Below are 26,376 nucleotides of genomic sequence, written 5' to 3' on the forward strand. Positions count from 1 at the left end.
ATAGCTCCTCTGCCCCTTACTGGACTGATTAAGGAATGGAGTCGCGCCTGGCAGATGCACACAAAGTGGTGCTACCTCATGTCAGATCGGGGAGGGAGGAAGGGGCTGCTGGGGGATGTGTGTGGAGTCACATCTCCTCTGACCCTCTCTATGCAAGTTCAGGGATGGAGTTGAGCCTGGCAAACATAGGCACAGAGGTGCTTCCTCACATCAGGCAAGAGAAAGGAGAAATGGGCTGCTGGGGGATGCGTACGTATTTGTGTCTCCTCTGTCCCTCCCTGGGCAGGTACAAAGACGGAGTCATGCCTGGTGGATGCGCACACAGTGTTGCTGCCTCCAGTCAGATGGGGGAGGGAAGAAGGAGTTGCTTGGGAATGCTTGCACAGTCATGCCTCCCCTGCCCCTCGCTGGAAAGGTTAAGGGAGAGAGTTGGGCCTGGCAAATGTGAGCACAGTTGTGCAACCTCATGTCGTCTCTTGGAACATAGGGAGGAAGGGGCTGCAGTGGGATGTACACACAATCAAGACTCTTCTACCCCTTGCTGGGTAGGTTGAGTCGCACCTGGTGGATGTGAGTACAGCGGTGCCACCTCATGTCGAGTTGAGGGGTGCAGGAAGGAGCTACGGGAGGAGGCACACACAGTCATGGCTCTTCAACCATCACTGGAAGGGGTGTAATTGCATCTGGAGGATGCTCACACAGATTTTTTGCCTCATGCTGCATGGGGGGTAAGGAGGAGGGAGCAGTGGGTGAGTTTTCTTGCTGTCCCACTGCTCCTGCACTCCATCGGGCCCTTGGGGGGAGGAGTAGTTGGCAGGTGGGCAGACGTGGGCATACCTAGTCTTGCTTGTCAGGTGGGCAAGGAAGGTAATGGATGGGGTTTTTGGGGTGGGGGAAAAAGAATAGGCTCTTGTTATGGTCCCCCCAGTCAGGCAAGGTGGTCAGAGTATGGGACTTTCTTTTGCCTCTGATCAGGAAGATGGGTTGTGGAGCAATGCGTTCCTCTAGCTTGGATACATGGGTGCCAAGGCACCTCGTGTCCGCTGCAGCCAGCGAGCAGGACGTATTCCTCTCTTGAGTGCGAGGAGGGGGTGCCACCCAGGGTCCGTTTGATTGGGAGAGCTCCGATAGACACTCCCTAGGTCCACTGCCTTGTGTGAGTCACTCACCTCTGAGATCAAGGGCCGCCACTCCTGAGTATCTCTGGTTTTGGCTCTGGCACCCTCCTTGTCTCCGCTTTTTTCTTTGTGTATCTGTAGAGGTTCTCTGTCCCTTTTGGGAAAGTCTTGAAGTTGTTTTGCTATTTTCTTCACTCAAGGCCACTGCTGGCTTTGTCATAAGTTAGCTGTGGTGAGAAGAATGGCTGACTGAGCTCCTCCATTCCGTGTTACTCCTCTCTCGCTGCCTTCCTTATTCCTTCCAATCAGTGTTCTATTCAGTTCGTAGACTTTCTTTTTGATGTTCGTAGACAAGTACCACAACATTATGGTACTTGTGACTGATCCACCATCTTGGCTCCACCTCACTGAGTAAACATTCTTAACAGACACCTTCAACAAACAATTCCTCATCCAAGCTAGAAATTCTGACTCCTATTCTCTTTTTGTTACAAGTAGTTAAATTTTTACAGAAAGGCTGAATTGTCTCTTTAGAACAGTAGAAGTGAAGATTTCAGTTTAATTCAGAATGGAGTTTTAATTTAGGCCATTTCAATTATGCCAGTACCTCAGTTTTAAGGTTCACATATACACTACCTTAGGGTCAGTCTCATTGGTTTTGAATACAGGTAGTCCCTGACTTACAGTGTATTCAAGTGATGATGGATCACACTTATGACTGTATGTGTGCTTATATATGTATATATCTTATTAGTAATATGTACTACATACAGTGTTGCAGTGCATAATTTGCTGATGTTATGATTCTCAGATGTTCACTCATATATGTTCAATGTTATGATTTACTGATCAAAACACTGTCATATAGCAGCCTGTGGCCTGGTCTACAATGAAGTCTGTGTTGGTGTTGGTGTAGGGTGTCATAATGGATAGGAATTTGGGTAATGTTCAACTCTAATGACATACAATTGAACTTTGCATGAATCCAACAGCCATGAGGACTTCAACTTCATTGTCATGACACTGATGCCAACAAATAAAAATTGGATTTATAGAGATACTGATAATGAAAGGCAATAATAATGAAAGAAAAGAAGAGTTATTGACTTACATCAGAACCAAGTTACAATGGAGTCACTGGAATGTAAGCCCTTGGTAAGTCGTGGACTACCTGTACCATTAAATAGAGGAGTATGTTTTGGTTGATACAGGAATAACAGCTCACTCTTGAATAATCACAACTTGTACCCACAGCCATTGAGTCATTGCTATGCTTGAACCCATTATTGCAGCCACTGTGTCAGCTGATCTCAGTGAGTCTTGCTTTTTTTCACTGACCCTCTACTGTACCAGGCATGATGCCCTTCTCCAGGGACCAGTCCCTATTGATAACATGTCCAAAATACATGCGACTAAGTCTCTCCATCCTTGCTTCTAAGGAGCATTCTGGCTGTACTTCTTCCAAGACAAATTTTTTTTTTTTTTTTTACACTTCTGGCAGTATATTCAATATTCTTTGCCAACACCATAATTCTAATGCATCAATTCTTCTTCAGTCTTCCTTATTCATTGTCCAGCTTTCGCATGCATGTGAGATGATTGAAAATACCATGGCTTAGGTCAGGCTGATTTAGGAAATAATACTGACGTCATTATTCCCTGTCCTTGAGCATAGAGAATGTGACCCAGTTGGAGCTGGGCTCACAAGGGCACATACTGGGGCCTGAGATAAAGACAATAAAATAATCTTGGAAAATATCTTTTAGGGAATCTTTCACATAAAGCAATCAAACAGATCACAAAAAATTTTCCACTCTTATCTTTTTCCATTGGCATTTAACCAAAAAACTCACTGCTGTCGAGTCAATTCCGACTCATAGCAACCCTATAGGACAGAGTAGAACTGCCCGATAGAGTTTCCAAGGAGCGCCTAGGGGATTCGAACTGCCGATCTCTTGTTAGCTGCCGTAGTACTTAACCACTATGTCACCAGGGTTTCCTAATAGAAAATTTGTCGGACCAATGAAGACCCTCCTGCTGTCATTACTGAAACCTGGATCAATGATTGTTAAGAAAGACAATTCAAAATGTAGTTTCTTGCCAATCTGTGAAAAGGTGAAGCTTTCGATGGTTTTGCCCATTTTGTCATGTTAATATATACTGATGACTCTGTAAAGTTCTTTGGACTCAGGCAGGCATAGCTGTGGCAGCCTGCTTGTCTATTTTCCCATTCTTGCTTAGTGTATAATATCTCGTTGGACTCGGGCAGACATGGCTCTAGCAAAATGCTTGCCTGCTTCCTACTCTTGCCTTTTTGAATATATGCTGAATAAAACTTTGTTTTGCTTTACTAAACTTTGTGATGCTTTTTCCCGTACAACAAGGCACACCTTAGTCCTCAAAGTGACATCTGTGCTTACAGTCTAGGAAACCCTATTTGGCAGCTCCGCTGTCCTATTGAGTCGCAGTGAATCGTAATTGACTCCAGGACACACAAAAACGACCACCGCATGGTAGGACGAAAACATCTCAGCTTCCAATATATGTGACCTACACAACTCTCCTGTTTTACTTAAATTGTTTGAAACTTTATTGGAAGCAGTTCTGGTCCTTAGGACCTGAAAGACTTTGAAATGGATCAAAAAGGGGAGAATCAAGTTGTGTTGGATGGGCAGAAACTGAAAACCCACGTGGTGGGGGAGAAAGAAGGGGAGCCCCCCACCCCTCTGTGTGTGGCCTTGCCCCGCCCACTGCATAGCCCCACCCCTCCCCTTGCCGCCCCAGTGTAACCAACAGTGTTGAACTGTTTCCTGTCCACCCATCACCACGCCCCCCCCCTCCGTCTGTGGTCGATTAGTTCCTGATAAAGAATCCTGTGAAGTAGCCCAAGGACACTTCACTGCCCCCTCCCCCATTCGGACATGGGACGTGTGCAAAAAGCAGCAAAGCTGTCCTTAGATGAACTTCATGCGTCACACCTGGAAAAACACACCCCCACACATGTTAATTAGTTCCTGAAATTGCCCTTCTAATCTCAGACGCTTCATGAATTATGGATAACTTCTCTATCCCTTTTTTTTTTTTTTTTTTTCTCTATCCCTAACTACCCTGGAATCCCCAGCCTCAGGGAGCTTGACTGACGGCTTAGTCTCCAAGATCCTTGCTTGACCTGCTGGCAATAAAGTCTACTTTGTTTTTTTCAAAGGCCTGGTGTGTGTCAATTGACTCGAGGGGTCGCAGGGGCACAAACGCCCTGATAGAGTTACACTAGGCCCTATTCCCTGCATAGCCCCACCCACCCCCTTGCCATCCCAGGCCCCGCCCCCTGCACAGCCCCACCCCGCCTTTGCCATCCGGGGCCCGCCCCCTGCACAGCCCCACCCCCTGCCATATCAGGGCCCGCCCCCTGCATAGCCCCACCCCGCCGCTCCGTTTCCTGCCCTGACGGAAGAGGCTAGCTGCCTGCGACAGACAGTCCCACTAGTTTTGGTGAGTGTCTTTTTTCTAATTCAAAGCCACGCTTTACGTCCCCTGCAGGCCCGCGTCCTCCCCGTTCGGAGTCCGGGATCCCTGCGGACGCTGAAGTCCGCACACCCGCCCGGCTCCCGCCCCGGATCCGGGTCCGTTTCCTGTTAAAGCAGCTCAGTGGTCCGCCCGGCCTCCCCCTCTCCGGCCGGTGACCCACCTGCCCCCTTTCCTGGGGGAGCCCTTCCCCGACCCCTCCCCGGAGAGGCCCCGCGGGGTGGTCGCCCTGTGCCCGCAGCCCGGTCCCCTGGGCTCTCAGGGCGGCGCCGGCCGCGCCCCATGCCGCGAATCAGGTATTTTGTTGGTCAGTTTCAGGCAATCTGTTTCTTCCTTTCGTTCTTGAAGTTTATCATTTCTTTAAAGTTTTATTGATATTTATTTAATTTTTAATACGAAATTTGGGTTTCCTTTTTCCCTCTTTTGGTTTACAGATATGAACAGTCTTGTTAATTTCTTTTCAACCTCCCCTTCCTTTTTGTTTTGAAGGTCCCTGGGTTGCCCAGAAGGTTTTTGCTGGTGTACTAACCTAAAAAAAGTGTTGGCTGTCTGAATCCGGCAAGTGATACTGCGGGAGACGCCTGTGCTTTTGTAAAGATTGCAGCCAAGAAATTCTGTGCAGTGTATCTGCTCTGTAACGCGTGGGGTCGCCGTGAGTGGGAATCCACTCCAGGGCAGTGGGGTTTTTTCTTTCTTTAATGTTATGTTTAACCTTTCATTTAGCAGCCCTGCATTTAACCATTGTGCCATCCGGGCTCCTTATTCACTAATTTAGATATACTAAATTCTCAATATGCTTACATTTTATTATTGCATTATAGACATGGTGAGTTCACTGGGAATTGTTTTTAATTTTTCCGTTCAGATTGAATGATTAATCAATTTTTCTTATTTTCTTTGTTTCTATTTAGTTATGTTTCCAGCATACATTTTTATGTGCTAATATGGACATGAATATGCTGTGTTCATGTTTAATTTTCCCATTTGTTAATTGCTACCAAGCTGATTCTGTCGTATGACAACCCCATGTGTTACAGAGGAGAACTCTTTTCACAGGGTTTTATTGGCTATATTCTTAAAATAGAAAATGAAGGCATTATTTGTTTACTGTGGGGTCTTATTGCAGCAGGGATGTGCTAGTAGACAGTCATGTTGATTTCTTTTGTAATCCACACAGATGTCCCAAGAGCAATCTTCTTTTTTTTTTTTTTGGTTAATTAAATTAAGTACTGCTGGAGTTAGAGCACTACCATAGTTAGCCAAATTTAAGGTTAAGGGCACTGTCCTCCAGACTGCCAAATCTGTGCGAGACATCTGACACCAACTGCGAGTTAGGGAGTTCGCCAAAACCACCCTCAGATTCCGTTTAGAAAGACTCTCAGAACTTGTTGGAAGCTATTGTAGTCTGGATCACATTTTTACAGGGAAAACATAGAAATGAGAACCAGCCGAAGGAAAGACACATAGGGCAGAGTATAGAAGAGTTCCAAATGTCAAGCTTCCACGTCCTCAGGATGTGATCGGCAGCATTGATGGTGACAATACCCATGGGTTATTGCCAACCCTAGCTGCTAACATGAGCTTCAGTGTCCAGAATTTTTTTTTGAGTCTTCATCACATAGGCATGACTGATTGAATTACTGCTTATGGGGCTGAACTCCAGCCCTCCACTTGCCTCCCAATCCTCCAAGTCAGCCTGGTATCTTGGGGCCCAAAGCCCTGTCATAAGAAACCCAAACTCCATTTTGTAAATGCCTCAGCATCCCTTTTCTTCCGGCATGTGCTTAAATATTACTTATTTCAAAAGAGCAGGTCTGCTCACCTTCCTAATCAACTCACCCTCATACCACCATGCAGAATCCCAGTTAACCATCCAGAGGAATTTCTTCCCCTCACTGGCTCTCCCTTTCCCCGCCCACAGGTCACATCTGTGAACCCAGATGAGAAACCCATGCCCTCTGCCAAATTCGCATCCCTCAGACCCCCCAGTTTTCTGCCACTTGTTTTAAATTAGTAGTCCCTAAGCTCATGAAATAAAGTGTACTACCCTCCTTGGACCCCATTAAAGGCCAAGCCCAGGTCTGTCTGCACTCTCTTTGATTCTCCCCTTATTTGGCTCTCATGTGAGCTCTGTGTGGCCCTCAAGTGTGCGCTCCTCCAGGCCCTGTGAATAATAAACAATCATTTCTTCGTCTTGGTTGTTGAATGTTAAAGTGCAGCTTTGTAACCAAAGAAACTCCACCCAATTTCCACACAGGTGGTCTCACCAGCTGACCTCCTCTGGGTGGCTATGTGTTTCCTACTGCAGTGGGCTCTCATTTACCTGTTTGTATTTGTCCAACATTAACACAAGCCCCTACTCTCTAAACACAGGATCAGCTTCCACCTCTTTTGTATAAACTGTCAGGTGTGGGGAAGCCCTGGTGGCATAGTGGTTAAGAGCTAAGGCTGCTAACCAAAAGGTCTGCAGTTTGAATCCACCAGGTGCTTCTTGGAAACCCTATGGGGCAGTTCAGCTCTGTCCTGTAGGGTGGCTATGAGTCAGAATGGATTCCGGGCAACTGGTTCGTCATGGATTTTATTAGATGTGGACCAAGGGGCGCACCATGAATCCACAAAGGCAGTCCTATCACTCCAGAAATTTCAGCTGTTTAGAGGTTACCTCCCTGGAGCCAAGAGTTGCCATTGAGTCCATTCTGACTCATGGTGACCCCATTGTGCAGAATAGAGCTGCTCCATATGGTTTTCCGTAGCCTCCTCTAGTGAGATCACATTCCTTACTACAGAAGTAGAATTTAAACGTGTGCATTGTACTAATTTTTTTTTTTATTGTACTAAAATACTGAAAAACATCAACAGAAAATGATAATGAAAATCCAGCCAGAAAGTTCATCATTGAGAGACCACTGCTCTCATTTTGGTTAAGTATACTGTTGGTTTGCATGTACCACAGGCTTCTTTAAAAAGCATTTTATCATTTCATAAACAAGTTTTATGTATTTTTCTCATGACATTAAATATTTTTATATTATCATGTTAATGAGGAGCCCTGGTAATGGAATAGTTAAGTGCACAGCTGCTAACCAAAAGGCTGGTGGTTGAACCTACCCAGCTGCTCTGTAAGAGAAAGACTTGGCAGTCTACTTCTGTAAAGATTACAGCCTAGAAAACCCTGTGGGGCAGTTCTGCCCTATCACATGGGGTCGCTAGGAGTCAGAATTGACTTGACCGCACCTAATAACAACAACAGCATCATCATGTGAAAACTAAAAAAACCAAACCCCTTGCCATCAGGTTGATTCTGACTCCCAGCGACCCTACAGAACAGAGTAGAACTGCCCCATAGGATTTCCAAGGAGCGGCTGGTAGATTCGAACTGATGACCTTGTGGTTAACAGGTGAGTTCTTAACCATTGTGCTACCAGGGCTCCAAAATCATGTTAAAAGTAGTAAAAATGTTGTTAGGTGCTGTCGAGTTGGTTCCGACTCCTAGCGACCCGATGTACAAAAAAAAAAGTACAACAACAGAACAAAATACTGCCTGGTCCTCCACCATCCTCAGAAGCATTGCCATGTTTGAGCCCATTATTGCAGCCACTGTGTCAATCTGTCTCACTGAGGGTTTTTTTGCTGACCCTGTACTTTGCCAAGTACAGGGTCTGGTCCCTACTGATAACATGTCCAAAGTGTGTGAGACAAGTCTCACCTTCCTCGCTTCTAAGGAGCATTCTGACTGTACTTCTTTCTTCTAAGACATACTTGTTTGTTCTTCTGGCAGTCCATGGTATATTCAGTATTCTTGGCCAAACACCATAATTCAAATGCATCAATTCTTCTTCAGTCTTCCTTATTCATTGCCCAGCTTTCACATGCGTATGAGGTGACTGAAAATACTACAGCTTGGGTCAGGTGTACCTTAGTCCTCAAAGTGGCATCTTTGCTTTTGGACACTTTAAAGGGGTCTTTTGCAGCAGATTTGCACCATGCAGTGCATCCTTTGATTTTTTGACTGCTGTGTTCTTGGACATTGGTTGTGGATTCAAGTAAAGTGAAACCCTTGACAACTTCAATGTTTTCTCCATTTATTATGATGTCGCTTATTGGTCTAGTTGGGAGGTTTTTTTTTGTTTGTTTGTTTCTTTCTTTCTTTATGTTGAGTAATCCATACTGAAGGCTATGGTCTTTGATCTTCATCAGTAAGTGCTTCAAGTCCTTTTCACTTTCAGCAAGCAAGGTCGTGCCCGCTGTGTATTGCAGGTTTTTAATGAGCCTTCCTCCAATCTTGATGCCCCATTCTTCTTTATATAGCCCTGCTTCTGGGATTATTTGCTCAACGTACAGATTCAATAAGTGGTGAAAGGATACAACCCTGACCCACACCTTTCCTGATTTTCAGCCATGCAGCACTGCCTTGTTCTGTTCCAACGCCTGCCTCTTGGTGTATGTACAGGTTTTGCATGAGAACAACTAAGTGTTCTGGAATTCCCATTCTTCGCAATGTTATCCATAATTTGTTATGATACATATAGTTGAATGCCTTTGCATAGTCAATAAACACAGGAAACCATATTTCTCTTATTCTCTGCTCTCAGCCAATATCCACTGACATCAGCAATGATATCCCTTGTTCTCCTCCTCTTCCAAATCCAGCTTGAATTTTCTGGCAGCTCCCTGTCAGTGTATTGCCGCAACCGTTTTTTAGTTATGTTCAGCAGGATTTTACTTGCGTGTAATATTATTGTTCGATTATTTCCACATTCTGTTGGATTACCTTTCTTTAGAATGGGCACAACTATGTATCTCTTCCAGTCAGTTGACCAGGTAGCTGTCTTCCAAATTTTTTGGCATAGGCTATTGAGCACTTTCAGCACTGCATCCATTTGTTGAAACATCTCAATTGGTATTCTGTCAATTCCTGGACACTAGTTTGAGAAAATGGTAGTAGTAAAAGTAGTAAATAATTATGTATATGCGTATGTGTGTGCATATGTAATGATCTCTTAACTAATTCTCTGTTTTTGGTTTTTAACTTGTTTCAAGTTTTCTCAGGAAACCTGCTGCCAATGACATTTCAATGGTGTATATTTTACTTGACTTTTTGATTCCTTGGGTTCAATTCTAGAACCCAACCATCTTCATTCTGCCATTTATTAAGATGTTTGACTTAGGGCAAATGAGAGTCTGTGACACAGTTTTCTTCTCTCTCAAGTGAGAACAGATCATTTCTGTTATGATCACAAGGTTGGATCCTAACTTTTCTTTAAAGACTCTTATTGACGCTTTATCATCCATAATGGGATGACTTGTTGGTCTGTTTCATCTGAGAAATTATACATCACTTGGTAGATTATCCAACCAAAAAACCAAATCCGTTGCCGTTGAGTCAATTCTGACTCATAGCGACTCTATAGGACAGAATAGAACTTCCCCATGGGGTTTCTAAGGAGTGGCCCGTGCATTTGAACTGCCGATCTTTTGGTTAGCAGCCTTGGTAAAGAAAACCACTTATTGAATTGGTTTTTTTCATTTCTATATTTGCTTTATCCTCCACACGATTATAAAGTCCACAGTGGATCTCTTATCCCCAGTGTCCCTCAAGCAATAACTCCCCATTCTCTCCTCCCCTGAGTCCCTGGTAGCAACTAGTGAACTTTGGTCTCTGTGCTTTAATCATAGGTTAAAATTAGGGATATTTACTGAAAATTATCTTATATGGACCCATCCTTGCACTTACCTCAATCAAAACTGATTCATATACCTCTTACTTCTCCTCATATTATGTGAAAATAAGAACAAACCTCCCCCACCACCACCACCACTCCATGGACTGTTGGAGAAATGTGTTTTTCATGTTAGTTATCACTGATATGCAAGTTTTGTCCATACATTTCCCCGAGAAGGAATGGGTGTGCTTGGATCCTGCTCAGCGGGCTTTGTAAAGGGGCATAATGTTGGAGAGCTACAGGAACCTGGTCTACCTGGTGAGGTGGGAGAAGCCAGGATCTGCCCTTGGATGTCTTTGCATTTTCTGTTTTGAGTCACTTGAGAGCCCCTGCCTTTCTTGACTGAGTCCATTCCCTTCTTTATGCGAATGATTGAGGCTTCGTTGATTGAGAACTGAAGAGCTTCATAACCTGGCATCTGGACTTCTACCTTCCCCTTTCTTCAAATGATCTGTGCTGAATTGGTGGTGGTTCCAGAACTTGAGTGTGGGTAAAATCTGTGGCCAGCATTTCAAACATCCATTGTCCTGGTTAGTCCCCTGTGCCTTTGATTTAGCAGTTCACAGAAGAGTGCTTAGAGGTCTGCGCCTTTAAAATGATCCCTAAGCGTTTAGGAGAAAGAGGGCAGTGGCTCCTTTAAAAAAAAAAAAAAAAATTGTAAGATATATAAAACTAAAATTTTGCTGTTTTCACGATTTTTATCTGTACAATTCAGTGACATTCAATACATTAACAATGGTGTGCGGTGGCCCAGTCCACCATCTAATTCCAAAACTTCTTCATCATTCCTCACAGGAACTCAGTACTCCTTTAGCAATAACTCCCCATTCCTTCCTCCCTGAGTCCCTGCAGCCACTAATAAACTTTGGCCAGTATGCTTTTGCCTGCCAGCTTGTATCATGTAGGTTATATCGTGGGATATTTGGCCCGTTGTGTCTCACTGATTTCATTTAGCATCACGTTTTCAAGGATCCTCGTGGCGAAACATGAACAGAATTTCTTCTATGACTGAGTAATATTTCATTTTTTTTTTAATCCAATCATCTGTTGTTGGATACTTGAGGTTTTTCCATCTTTTGGCTATTTTGAATAATGTCACAGTGAGCATTGGTATACAAGTATCTTCTTGAATCCCTGATTTCAAGTCTTTTGATTGAGTTCAAACTGCCAATCTAGGAGTGGAGTGTCTGGGTCATATGGTAATTCAATGTTTAACTTTTTGAGGAATTGCCAAACTGTTTCCACAGTGGTTGTGCTATTTTACATTCTCACCCATAGTGTGTGAGGGTTCCAATTTCTCTACCTCCTCACCAAAACTTGTTCTTTTCTGCTTTTCTGATAAGAGCCATCCTAGTGGGTGTGAAATGTTATCTCATGTGGTTTTGATTTACATTTCCTCTGTGACTAGATGACACTGAGCATCTTTTCATGTGTTTGTTGGGCATTTGGTTATCTTCTTTGGAGAAATGTCTATTTAAATTCCTTGACCATTTTTTAAATTTGGATGTAGATTGCCAGGACTTTCTTCCTAGTTTTTCTTGGTCTAGAAACTCCATGGAAACCTCTTTAGCATCATAGCAACATGCAAGTCCCCACTAACAAACGGGTGGTGGCTGTGCATGAGGTACACCGGCCTAGAATTGAAGCTGGGTCTCCCACGTCAGAGGTGAGAGTTTTGCTGCTGAACAATCGACGTCCCCATTTTCCATTATGATAAGGGTGGCTATACGACCCAGAACTTGCCAATAACATAGACCAAGTCACTGGGTCTCATACTTTTGCACATAAACAATGCAAAGCCTAAGAAGGAAAAAATAGGCTTTTTCCCTCCTCCTTCAGTCTTTCTTGTACAGCAGCCAGCTCGCCGCAGTGAGATGTGGGTTGTGTGGTAACGTAGGCAGAGTAGGCAGAAGGAGGGAGCCTGCCTCACTGATTACTCCACAGAGCACCTGTCTCCTCCTAAACTGTAACCTCTGGAACCTCTGGTTATATGAGGAGATAAAATGATAAAGTTTTTAACGTATTTCAGTTTTCCAGGTGTTTTGTCACTCACAAAGAAAAACATTCCCACCTGGCCAATGAAGTTGTTATTTTGTGTTGAGAGATTCTGAACATCGATTGTTAATTTTGTGCCTTAGAAAAATGCCACGAAAACCTTCCTCCATTGCGGATGAGAGGGAGAAACTACAATTGATCTTCTCTTTATAAGTAAACTTCGATCTTCTACCTTTCATCTTTCTATTTACTTAGCCCCTGTGGCATTTAACTACAGTCCTGGGCAGAGACAATAATATCCTTGAGTCACACCTAAAAGTCGATGTTACCGTTACTCTCAAGAATTTGTGATACTGTAGACCACTCTTCACTGTTTATATAAGAATATATCATATTGTTGTTCTCAGGTACTGTGGAGTCAGTTCAGACTCATAGTGACCCCGTGTACAACAGACCGAAACACTGCCGGTCCTGCGCCATCCTCACTAACATTGCTATGCTTGAGCCCGTCATTGCAGCCCCTGTGTCAGTCCATCTCATTAAGGGTGTTCCTCTCTTTCACTGACCGTCTCCTTTGCCAAGCGTGATATCCTTCACAGACTGATTCCTCCCCATAATATGTCCAAAGTACGTGATACGAAGTCTCTCCATACTCACTTCTAAGGAGTGTTCTGGATGTACTTCTTCCAAGACATATCATAAATACACATAATTACCACTCTTACCATAATTAACAATCATTCTTTAATGTAATCTAATGCCCAAATAGACGTAGTGTGCTTCCCTTTGTATGTTATTCTGTTATTGTTAGCTTTTGAGTCGGCTCTGACTTATGGTTACCCCATGTGCTATGGAATGAAACGGACCGTTGTGAATCATAGGATTTTTAATTGGCTGACTTTCAAAAGTAGGTCACCAGGCCTTTCTTCCTAGTCCGTCATAGTCTGAAAGCTCCTCTGAAACCTGTTCAGCATCAAAGCGTCACGCAAGCCTCTCTGACAGATATGTGGTGGCTACAAATGAGGGGTGTTGGCTGGGAATCAAAGCCGGGTCTCCCACATGGAAGGTGAGAATTCTACCACTGAACCACCAACACCTCCTAACTTTTTGAGGTGTCTCCAAAATGTTTTCCTTAGAGACAGTATGATTTTATTTATTTATTTATTTTTTATTGCGCTTTAAGTGAAAGTTTACAAATCAAATCATCTCTCATACAAGAATTTATATACACCTTGCTATATACTCCTAGTTGCTCTCCCCCTAATGAGATAGCACTCTCCCTCTCTCCACCCTGTATTCCCGTGTCCATTCAGCCAGTTTCTGTCCCCCTCTGCCTTCTCATCTCCCCTCCAGTCAGGAGCTGCCCACACAGTCTCATGTGAGACAGTCCCATTTTAAATTGCTACTATTAATAATAACCATCCTAGTAGTTGTGAAGTGGTATCTCATTTTATTTTGATTTGCAATTCCCTATGAAATAACGAAATAATAACTTTGAACATCTTCTCATGTGCTTATTGGCCATGTGTATATCTTTTTTGAAGAAATATCTATTCAGATCCTTTGACCATTTTTTATTGTATTTATTTGTTGTTTTAGGAGTTATTTATATATTCTGGATATTAAACCCTTATCTGATATATAATTTGTAAATGTCTTCAATCTGTAGGTTGTACCTTCACTTTCTTGATAAAGTCCAGTGCACAAAAGTTTTAATTTTGATGAGGTCTAATTTATGTATTTTGTCTTTTGTTTCTTATGGTTTTGATGTCACATCTAAGAATCTATTGTCAAAACCCAAGTCCTGAAACAGTACCCATATGTTTTTACCCTAACAGTTTTATAGTTTTAGTTTAAAAAAACCCACTGTCATCGAGTTGATTCTGACTCATAGCAACCCTATAGTTTTAGTTTATATATGGTAATTATTTTAAGTTAATTATATGGTAATTATTCTAAGTTAATTTTCATGTATGGTGTGATGTCTGGGTCCAGCTTCGTTCTTTTGCATGTGAAGACCCAGTATTCCCAGCACCATTTGTTCAAGAGACTATCTTTTTTTTCTCAAAATAGATTTTTCACCTTTGTGGTAAATCAGTTGACCATAAATGTATAGGTTTATTCTGGACTCCCAATCCTATTCCATTGGTCTTTATGTCTATCCTTATACCAGAACCAGACTGTTTGGATCGTTGTAGCTTTACAGTATCTTTTTAATAGGGGTGTGTGAGTTTTCCTACTTCATTCCTCTTTTTAAGATTGCTTTGGATTGATTTATGTCTTCTTGCAATTTCATATGAATTTCAGGATTTGCTTTTGGCTGTTAGAATTTTGATAGGGATTGCAGTGAATCAATAGATCACTTTGGGTAGTGTTGACATCTTAACAATACTAAGTCTTCCAATCCGTGTACACAGGGTGTCTTCCCATGTACTTAAACTAAAAAAATAAATAAATAAAAAGCCTTTGAGTTGATTCTGACTCGTAACCACCTCGTATGTTTCAGAGTAGAACTGCACTCTATAGGGCTTTCAATAGCTGGGACTTTTGGAAGTAGATCTCCAAGCCTTTGTTCTGAGGTGACTTCCGTTTATTTAGAGCTTTTGAATGTCTTTCCATCATGTTTTATAGTTTTCCGTGTACAAGTCTTTCACCCGCCTTGTTTAATTTATTCCTAGGCTTTTTTTTTTAGGTAACAGTTTTTTGGAAGGAGTTAAAAATGAACCAAGCTTTAGAGAAAGACAGCTGGCTAAGGCAGGGCCTGGAGGTCAAGCTCCCTCTGTACCCTGCCTGCCTCAGAGCCCTGGGCCTTGGGGGCTGGGAGAGCAGTGAGCTTCACAAGGCCACCATGCGTGATGGCAATATGAGGGAAGGAAGGGGTCTAAAACAAGTTGTGCACTTCTCTAGTAGCCTGGCCTTTGCAGATCAGTTTGCAATGGGCCCTCACCTGCTCCCCCTATCCCATCATGGCCTCCTCAGGCCTCTCAGCCTTCCACAGCTCCCTGAGGGTGGGAAAAGGGCAGCGCTGAGGGTCTCCGACCAGATCTCCCTGCCCCATGACCCCTTCCTGTCCTCCGGCACAGCCTTACCCCACCACACTCCTTTTGTCTGCCCCTCTCTCTCCAGGCTGCTGGTGGGGCATGATCCACAATCTGAACCCTGGGAATGAGAGCTGGGCGCTGGTCTCTTCTCCTCCCCCAGGAGAGGGAGGCCATCACAGAGGCACCCTGGAGTCCAGGTTAGTTGTGCCCTCCTGCCCACCCTCAGCTGCCACCTGTCAGCCTCTCTTTAGAGGCTTCCATCTCCGGTTTGGCCAAGGTGGGGAAGCGGCTGATTTGGTCCCTCTTTCCTGGATCCTCCCCAGGTACCTCGTGGATTCTGTCTTCACTTTGGCCTTTGGCACCCCCTCTTTACCTACCCTTGGCCATCCCTGGGCTGTGGGGAACAGCTTCCAGTTTTTCCAGGAAGGCTGAGATTCTGGACACCCTCAGACTGATGATCTGGGGTGGGTGGGAAGGAGGCAGCCCTCAGGGCTTGTGTCCTAGTTATGGGATGGCTGTGTCCTGGCCCAGGCTCCTCCAGGGATTCTCGCTGTCTGTCTCCTGGTGTCTGGGTGTACACCTCTGGGACAGGTTTCACTGGTAACCTGTTCTCTACACCGGAGACAGCTGTGGGTGTGTGCATGGGCTTCCACCGCCTCCTCAGGCCTTTCTCCACACACAGCACGCTCTAGCTGTGGGGGTGTAGGGGCACTGGGGTGGCATCGACCTTTGGCGATAAGCCCAGCATGGGCTAGAGGCTGGGACAGGCGAGCAGAACCCGGCTGGATGGACCATCAAAGCCAGCTGAGGAGTGGGGGCCATGGACCTGGTTAGTAGGCGAGCTGAGACAGGGCATCTTTGATAGAATATTCCTTCCATCAGTTACAGGTTCATTAGCTTGGATGTGGATACCCCCAGGGATCTTGTGCAAATGAAGATTTTTATCTTGGGTGGAGCTTAAGATTCTGTATGTAATACAAGCTCCCAGTTTAAGCTGAAAATAACTATTATAGATATAGGATGTAGCCACTGGTGCACAGATCATGCAAGAGAGAGAGAAAAAACATTTACACTGAAACCAAAATAAAAGAGTATGAGTCAGCTGCATGGGGTAGCGGGGAGAAAAGAAATGGGAAGAGACTGCTTCTCAGAGAAAACTTAATGATTTCCTGATTTACTGGTTGAGTGATTATTATAAGATTGAAAGAGAATGTGTTCAGGAATTCTCCCTGGTTTCTGGAAAGCTTGGGGACTATTGGTGTCGTGGCCAAAGAGTGAAGAAAAACAAACTAAAAACCTGAAGGGGAAGAAAGAAATGTTAGTTGCAAAAACAATAGGAAAAATACTGATCACATATTACAATGCTGGAAACCCTGGTTTTGTAGTGGTTAAGTACTAGGGCTGGTAACCAAGAGGTCAGCAGTTCGAATCCACCAGGGGCTCCTTGGAAACTCTATGGGGCAGTTCTACCCTGTCATAATAGGGTTCCTATGAGCTGGAATCAAATCGACGACAGTGAGTTTGAGTTTTTGATTACCAAGCTATAAATGAAAGTTTTAAAAAAAGCAAAGCACATCTGCCACATAATTAGAAATCATTGAGCCATGATGAGTTTATTAACTTGAACTTGAAAAATACATTCTCCATGAAAATTCACCCATGTTGATACCAAATAAAACGTGCGGGTTATTCTATACAGGTGAATGATTAACCACATAGGTGAACCCTCAACCTAAGCAATGGGCTCATGACTCCCTGGAGGAAGCGAGGTTCACGTTCCCCAGCCTGGGCAGGCCTGGATGCCTTTCCTGCTCTGGGATGAGGAGACCCCTCCATCTGTGACTTTGTTCCCAGAGGAAGAGGCCTGTGGTGCTGCATGAAGAATTCAAGTGGGTGCTCTGGAAGGCTGGAGCAGGATCTGCAAATGTTCTCAGAGTGGAGCATGACCTTGAACCTGGGGGAAAGCCCTACACAGGGAAAGCGCTGAAGGCCAGGAACCTGTCTCTTCCTCCTTACCCAGCACTGTCTCCTTCTTCCATTTCAGGTCCCAGGAGTGGCACAGGGAGAGCTAGTCCAGTCTAGGCAGCGGGGGACTGAGGGTGACCATCCTGCCCATCCATGCAATCACAAGTAAGGATTTTCACTGCTCTGACTGGCTGTGTGGACTGAACATCATTCATCTGCCTCCGGACTGCCTAGTAGCCCCGCTTCCACTGCCATCCCTCTTCCTGAAGTGGCTTCTTGGGCTTAGAGAGCACATTCACATTGACTTCCAGAAGCGGGAGCCAGGAAATGGTGAGTCCTACAGAGAGCTGGGGTAATGTTACTGCAAGGGGAGAGGCTAGATATGAATTGTTGGGGGACCACGTGCTCCTGGCCCTGTGCTTCTCAGTGAGGTAAAAAGATGGCAGAGGAGGCCAAGGGACTGAGCCCTGAGAGGCCTCCTGCGGCCCACTCTCACTGGGCCCTTTCTCTACACACACGGGGATTTTGAAGCCTTGGAAGCCTGGGGCCACCTTCCGTATATGACTCTCAGGGCTGGCATGGAGCGTTAACATCCCTGTCCTGGGCCTTGGTTCTCTGTGTTCAATGACAGAACCTCCTGACTAGAGTCTGAAGCAGAGCAGCTCTGACTGAGTAGCCCAAGGCCCAGGTCCTGCAGAGCTATCCTTGTCCCATTTGTGCGGTTTTCTTGGCTTCCCCCAGGCACTGGAGCCTTTTCTGTGCAGCTGTAAAGCTACAGCTCCCCTCTCATACTGTGTGGTATGGTAGAAAATGGGAGAGAAGCTGGTAGCAGAAGGCCCTGACTGTTAATGGGGTCCTGGGTGGGGCTTGGTCTGATCATAAATTCACCAGTGAAATAAGGCAGAGGACAGTGAGTCCAGCCGGATCGTGTATGGGGCCTCTAGTTCCATCCGTTTTGGAGGGATGCTTTTTCCTTGAGGCTTTCAGGTGTGTGAGCAGCATGTGTCCCCAGTCTTTGTCCTCCCACCCGTCTCTGCTAGAGCTGATATTAAACCAAACCAAACCCACTGCCGTCGAGTCAATCCGGACTCATAGCGACCCTATAGGACAGAGTAGAACTGCCCCATAGAGTTTCCAAGGAGCGCCTGCCAGATTCAAACTGCTGACACTTGGTTAGCAGCTGTAGTACTTAACCAATAGGTCACCAGAGTTTCCAGAGCTGATATTAGGTCCCTAAAATTTTCACCTGATCTCCACCCCCTCTCCACAGTATTGAATTGGAACCTAAAATAAAAGTGTTCTCTTTTGCTAGACAAGCTCACCTTATGAGATGGTGTTTTTAACTTCTTGGGTTTATAGTTTCCCACTGGAGAAAATTTCTTGATCACTTTCTGTTTGTACTCAGAATTTTTCAATTTAATGGATGTAAACTTCTGAAACACTGAGAAGTGCCTATTTTAACTGATGTAAGAGTAAAAATTTTAAAAGGGAAACGTTATTTTTCCTACTCTGTTAAACAAAGGTTATCTTAGAATTTATACTTGGTTTTTAATTCACAAATTTTCCTGGAGATCTTTTTATGAGAATACAGACCCCATTGCCGTCGAGTCGATTCCAACTCATAGCAACCCTCTAGGACAGAGTAGAACTGCCCCATAGAGTTTACGTGGAGCATCTGGTGGATTTGAACTGCCGACCTTCTGGTTAGCAGCCGTAGCACTTAACCACTATGCCACCAGGGGTTCCATGACAATACACAGAGAACTTAAATCTAAATTCTTGTAAAAGTTCATAATACTGCATGCAGTTGACCTTTGTTTATCGCCATCAGTGGGCACTTGGATTGTGTCCAGTATTTGTTCTTACAAAGCTTACTCTAAGTGAATATAAATGTAAATTTCTGAGATCAAAGTGTCAGAAATTTAGACATGTAAGTCCTTCTGAACTAAGACAAGTGAAATCAAAATGAGGGGGTTTTCAAATGACTTTGGAAAATTATTATATGAGAATTACATTTCTTTCGTGTTTTCAGCCATTAAGCTCTTATTGTCAACTGTATCGTAAACAAGGAGTGCATAAACCGTTCATGTATAGTTTAAGTGACAGGAATCTAAATCCTTGGTAATAAATAGACCTGGTCAGTTTTTATGGCCTCCCAGTGTGTCCCACCCTGATCTCGTTTACTTCCTGCCTGGACATTATAGCTATCTGCATTTGAGAAATTTATCATTATTACAGTTATTATATCTTTGACACCCATGTCTTTATTTTTTTAAATAGCATTTTATCATTTTTTCAGTAAAGGTTTACACAGCAGTTTAGGTTCCCATTCAACAGTTTCTACACAAATTGCTCAGTGACATTGCTGACGTTCTTCACAATTCATAACCGTTCTTAATATTTCTGTTCTGGTTGTTGCCTTTCCATTAACCTAGTTTCCTTGCACCTTACGTTCTTATCTTTGTTTTAAAATAATTGTTGACCATTTGGTCCCATATAGATGATTTTTTAATGGATCACACTATCCACAGGTGATATTCTTGATTATGTGAGCCACTCTGTTATTTAGTTTAAAGGAGACCTCAGGGGCTAGTTTTGGTTCAAGGTTTAAGGAGTATCTCAGGGCAACAGTCGTGGGAGTCCTCCAGTCTCAACTGGCTTTTTTTTTTTTTTTTAGGAATTTGAGATTCTGTTCCACATTTTTCTCCCCTTCTATCAGGGTCCATCTATTGTGACCCTTATCAGAATGGCCAGTAATGGTAGCCAGATACCATCTCATCTGGCTCTTCTGGTCTCAGGTTCATGTAGACTGTTAGTCCAGTAGACTAGTTTCTTCTTTGAGTCTTTAGTTTCCTTGTTTCTCTTTTGCTCCAGACGAGTAGAGACTAATAGTTATATCTTAGTTGGCCATCAGAAGCATTTAAGACTCCAGACATTACTCACCAAACTAGGCTGTAGAACATAAGCTTGATGAACTGTATTATGTCAATTGCCCAAGATGTCTCACAACACTGTGGTCCTAATCCTGCTGGTGGTTTGGTTACATCTAAGAAGAATTCATAAATGTGACACCCAAGTCTTAATCCATCATCTCTACATTGTTTAGTTTTGCCCCTTCTGAGGTTTTTATATATTTAATTATAACTGTATCTGGGTTCTTCCATGACTTGTTTTCCTCAGATTGCTTTCGAGTTTCATACATATTGTTACCTCTAGCTCTACTCTACCCAAGTTGCTATGTACGCATGCATTCATATCATGGGCCAGAATCTACTTAGCCATTGTAGAGTTTACAGGATTTGGGTGGGTTCAGGTTTAACTTTTCCTCTTGTGAGTATTGCTTTACTCTCTTTCCAGACTCCCAAGTGCAATCACTCTCTAATGAAGGGGAAATCATTGAGTTGTAGATGATAAAAACCTTTTAAGTTTGAGTCGATTTCGACTCGTAGCGACCCTATAAGACAGAATAGAACTGCCCCATAGGGTTTCCAAGGAGCAGCTGGTGGGTTCTAACTTTGAATTTTTACTTAGCAGCTGATGTCTTCAACACTGTACCACCAGGACTTCTATATATAGGCAAGTTCTAATTTACTAAAAGAGCTGATGCATTTTACAGATTTTCTTTTCCACAGAATATGCATATAGATCTTATTTGTTCCATCTGCTTATCTAATGAAGTAATTTTTGATCTTGTAATCAGTGTGTAAAACCATATCTTGCTTTGATTTTATTGTTCAAGATCCTTACTCTACTCCACTATTGAAAAGGCTGTGCGTATTTTCCTATTGTTCATTTATATCTCTATGACTTTTTAGGGCTTCTTTATAAAATTTGGGAAATTTTCCCCCATTGTGTAACTTCTCACTCATTTTGTTGCCCTTTAATGAATCATCGTGAATTTTAATATAGTGGAATTTGGCAGTCTTTTCCCTTAGGTCTTAATCTTCTTATTTAAAATTTTTTGTCTATTCTGATGTCATAAGATCATTTACATATAACTTTTGAAAGTATTATAATTTTACATTCTTATCATTAAAGCTGATCTATGTGAAATTGATTTTTGCTTGTGGAGTACATAGGAATAGAGTATTTCAGTTAGATAATTATTTGATCAAAAACAAACCTTTTGCCTTCTGCTTGATTCCAGCTTATGGTGACCCCATGTGTTTCAGAGTAGAATTACACTCCATAGGATTTTCAGTGGCTGATTTTATGGAAGTACATCATCAGACCTTTCTTCCAATGTGCCTGTACCTCATCTTCAACCTCCAACCCTTTGCTTAGTAACTGAGCACTTAATCCTTTATGCAACCAGGGACTCCAAATAGTTGATTCTTCCCTACATATTAAAGTGTGAGTGCTTTCTATCACTGCCCTGCGTTGCTTGCTATGTCATGAGTCAACTTTTCCATAGAGGTTGGTGGGCCTTTTCTGGGGTTGTTTATTGCTTTCTGTTGGTCTCTTATGTATGCCTATAATGATAATGATACTATACTGTCTAATATATAGCACCATTTGTGAAATAAGTATGTATGAATAATTGAATAAAAAATGTATGAATACAGTTTTATATATGTGTGGACAAGCCCATTCCTTCCTTATTCCTAAGAATATTTTAGCTATTTATGGATATTTGCAGTTACGTATACATATATGAAGAATTTTTGTGAAGTTCAGAAAACAATATTGGTTGGAATTTTATTGAAATATGATGGAAATAATGATTTATTTGTAGAGAACAGTTGTCTAAGAGCATGCACTATCTTTTCATTTATTCCAGTCTATTTAGATATCCCTTAATATTTTATAATTTCCTCATTAGGATCCCTTGTTAATTATACTTCTTTTTGATGTATTTTATCCTTACTAAAGATATACATTATCTTTTAAAAATTATTTTCACAAATGCTTGGTGCTAGCATGTATAAATGAAATATTTAAAATAAATCTTAACTTGGTATTCATTTTGTAATCTGAATACTCTCAGTCCTGTAATCATACGTGCCATCTTTAGGCATTCTACGTATGCAGTTATTTAACCTAAAAATATAGATTGTGTGTTTTTATTATCTTCAACATTCTTATTTCTTTACCTATTTTCTTTTTCTTTTTTGGTATATATCAGCAACCTCTAGGGTAATGTTAACTAGGAATAGAAAAATGGTTATCCTTTGCTTTTTACCTCCTGTTACTAGAAAAATGTTGACATTTTCAGTAAGTATGTTCTTTGATGTACATTTTTGTAAATGCCCATTTTCATCTTTCTTATCTGCTTATGGTCATAACCTTCTAACATATCACCCAGATTTTACATTGGTCCCCACACACAGCTTCTTTAAGTTCTTTAAAAGCTGTAATATAATTTTCCGTCTCTGTTCAAAATCATAAAATTGCCCAGCACGTTGCTTAGGTGGGAAGCCTGGTCTTTTCAGAAGCCAGCATGTTCCTCAGAATATTATATGCCCACTGGCTCCAATCCCCTTTCCAAACTACCATCACTCTCCAGCATCTCACTCTGTTCAGGCCATGCTGGGGTTTGGGTCTCCCTGAAACATACGAGGCACACTTCGACCTGTTGGTTTGTGCTCTGGCGTTTCCTCCTCCTGGAACAGTCTCTTCTCACCTATCCCCTAAGTCATTCCTTCACACCTTTCAAGTCTTAGCTTAGATCATTCTTCTCAGTGAAGCCCACTCTGAATACCCTAATACTGCTACTCGCATTGTCAGCACTGTCAGTACTGTGCATTCCAGTAATAAGCTCTCAGTCTTGTAGTGAACCTGGGCCCCTGGGCATTGACTCACCTGTACTTCTGTGCTTCCATCTTCCCCACTGTGGTGAGACAGGAAGCCTGGATGGTGCTAAGCTTAGGTATGTCACTACTGCAGGTCTGATAGGCTCAGGCAAAACAGTTTCCCTTGAGAGCAGGCCTTGCAAAGCAGATCAGAATGCTCTGGGTGAGTTTCAGAATGGCTGCTTTTCTATACACCCCCACTAGGAAGACAAGGGAGTTTTTCTCTGATCTTCACACTGAGGACCTGGTAGGATTCATGAAGATAAAACTCACAAAACTGTTTGGGTCGCCCTAAGATGGGTCCCCTGGCATATGTATCCCTGAAGCTTGTGCACACCAAGCATGGTACTGATCCTAGCGATAGATTCTGCTCCTGGGCTTCTGATGTGGAATGATCTGCCCTCCAGGGGACACACAGTCGTTTGCCCTGTGACCTCAGTACTCTGAGCTCAGTATATTCAGCTTTTTTTTCTTGAGGATGATGGGAGTGATGACTTCCAAGCTGTTTACATATTGGTCCAAATCCTGAAAGTCTTCATTTGTGTTTTGTGTAATTACTGTTGTCTGTTTTCTTTTACTTTCTTGCTAGCATTTATCCATGCTACTTTTATAATTCCAGTGCCCCAGTTTACATGTTCATCCTTTCCTAATGCCTGTTTGATTTTGTGAATAACCAGTGTATCTTCCCTTTCCCAGCCATGAAGGGCAGTGGTGCTGTTTGACTCCTGTGCCTCTGTTCTGGGAGGTGTTGAAGTTAATGAACGTCAGAAATCTATAAGAGTGTTTGCAAAATCATCACAGGCTTCTTCCACGTTTTTGGAATTGAAAGTGTGATTTTATTTTTTCCTTACGCAGCCAGGTTTCAGTAGCTAGCATTTCCTAAAATGATGATTTTGCTCTTCCCTGCACTAGCTAAAGATAAATATGCTTGTGTTACTGCTTATTCCCTGCCTGGGGCATTTTTCATAGAACTTACCACCACGTGACATCTTGTAATTAGTTGCTATGGAGTCACTTCCGACTCACAGCAGCCACCTGTGTGTGGACCAGAATTGCTCCCTGGAGTTTTCAAGGTTGTGGCCTCTCAGAGTAGATTGCCAGGCCTGTCTTCCGAAAAACCTTTGGGTGGCTTTGAACTGCTGGCAGTCAAGGAGTTAAGTAGTTGCGACACCCAGGGAACTTGGCATTATATTTCATTTATTTACTGCCCACTCCCAAAGAAGTTATGAGCCATGTGCATCTGGTTATTTCTGTTTTGTTCAGTACTGTATCTGTTTTGCCCATGTGAAGTAGGCTCTGTGTCAGTATTACCTAAATAAATATTAATAAATGAAGGAGCCAAATGTAAGAGCCTGAGGGGAAGCAGGCAGTCTTGCCTAAAACACAGGGCTGTGACAGGAAAAGGAGATCCAGGTTGTATGAATTGAATAGGGTGTTTCCTTTGTCTTCCTCCCTGCTACCCAGTAGGCTCCAGATCACCCATGTACTTGAGGATTAACAGCCAGAATAACAAGCACACTGTAGGTATAGGAACGGAAATGGGGCCGTCAGGCAAGGTACTAGTCTCAGGCATGTTGATCTGCATTGTGACTCTGGCTCAGCAACATACCACTTGGGCAATATTGAGCATGTGATTAATAAATTGTAGCTGTTTTCAACTGTAGCCTGTTTTAAGCAATATCTGCTTAGGAGAGGAATGAGGAATAAATGAACTGGTGTGCCAAAAGCTTTTTGCAGATCCCTTCCAATATCCTAGTTGCTCAATAATTGCAACATTTTATCATGAACATATTGTAGGAATGGAAGTTAGGGCTTTTGATGGCTTTAACGTGTAGCCTGGTCTACAGCAGTGGAGGAGACTTTGAATGTGGTACTAGATTAGAGTTTGTTGTCACGCTGTCATACCAGGATTCATTAGGGATGACATTGACAGCTAACATCACCCTGTAGCCTATCTATTCTACAGCTGCTTGACTGTTCAGTAAAACTGCAGCAGCAGCAGTGCAGTGTAGAAGGCTTTTGTGTCCTCGCTACATGTGGGAGCCAAAGGGTTGATGCTATTTTACAGACACCGGTCCTACAGCTCTGAGACTGCCAGTGGTCAGGGTTCAGGTCGTCATGCTTGTGCGCATTCCCAGGGCTGCACATGAGAGAAGAATTTGGAGTGAAGTGTCTAGAAGATTGATGTGTAAGTCTCTCTTTCCTAGGATGCAGAAGCAGTTCGACAGCGAAATCCCCTGCACTTTAGTGAACTTAATAGGAAATGTGAATTTTAACCTCTTGTTCATGGTCAGCAAACACAGTGGTTCTTCAGTGATTGGGTTCTTTGTCATCCTATAAAATTAGCATGTGTTTGTGTGGGTGTCTGACTGTGTGTGTGTTGAGGGGAGCAGTCACTAACAATTGCTGTAAGTTTGAAAATTGTGATAATACCTGGATTCTGTTGTTTCCTGTGTCTCACCTGAGCTCCACTTACCTTTTTAATATGCTTGCCTGTCTCCATGAAAGGACAGACTGCGTGTCAGCACAGTGCTGAAAAGTAGGTGACAGACAAGTAAAAATTCATAATTCCTCAAAGTGATATTCCCTTTTCAGCTGGTGGTCCTGTCAGGTCTTGATCATCTGGAATTCTTTAAGAAAATACAGCGAGTTCAGGGCCTTGGGCTGCCACTTTGTATAGGCCACTGGGCCTCCCGTGGCTGGTGAGGGGCAAAAGGAAAACTGCCAGTCCTGCAGTGTTTCCCAGTTGTTCATATTTCATCCTTCTTTCACCCTGTGCTTCATGTTTTGTCAGATATTCTGTTGGGTCCTGTGCAAGGAGGTGTACTTTTTTTTTTCTACAAGGTAGGTGGTGGTCTGAGTGTAGAAATAAGGCTTCATTGTAGAACATTTCTCTAATTTATGCTAAATGCTCTGACTGTTTTAAACCATAAAGATAGAGAGGGATGAGACTGGAATTGGTCACAGTCAAACTGTGCAAAGAAAACTTCATTGTGGTACAAGTATTAAGTCTAGGAGACTGGATGCAGTTCATGAGGAAGTGAATGTAGACACTGAAGGGATGACACTGATGGCCAAACCCTAGAGCAGACCTGAGTAGAACACAGAACCCTATGTCAAGCCCTCATGAAATCTCCATTCCCCAGGACCATCATCCTCACCCTTCCTTTCACACACATTGGAGTACATGGTACCTTGCTGAACCAGAATATGTGGGATG

At 43.1% G+C, this 26,376-nt stretch overlaps 1 protein-coding gene and 1 long non-coding RNA gene across 3 annotated transcripts in view; both read left to right on the forward strand.

Moving 5' to 3' along the window:
- The window catches only part of LOC126070537 (zinc finger protein 420-like), a 406,055-nt gene that overhangs the window by 374,111 nt on the left and 5,568 nt on the right, over positions 1-26,376 (forward strand). The window lies entirely within an intron of this gene.
- LOC126070547 (uncharacterized) lies at positions 4,539-26,375 on the forward strand. The gene is made up of 5 exons (XR_007516216.1): positions 4,539-4,607; positions 5,130-8,038; positions 15,485-15,596; positions 17,444-17,694; positions 26,303-26,375. It is a non-coding gene; the product is annotated as an uncharacterized LOC126070547 (long non-coding RNA).

The sequence above is a fragment of the Elephas maximus genome, chromosome 2 (assembly GCF_024166365.1).
Source record: "Elephas maximus indicus isolate mEleMax1 chromosome 2, mEleMax1 primary haplotype, whole genome shotgun sequence".
Classification (NCBI taxonomy): domain Eukaryota; kingdom Metazoa; phylum Chordata; class Mammalia; order Proboscidea; family Elephantidae; genus Elephas; species Elephas maximus.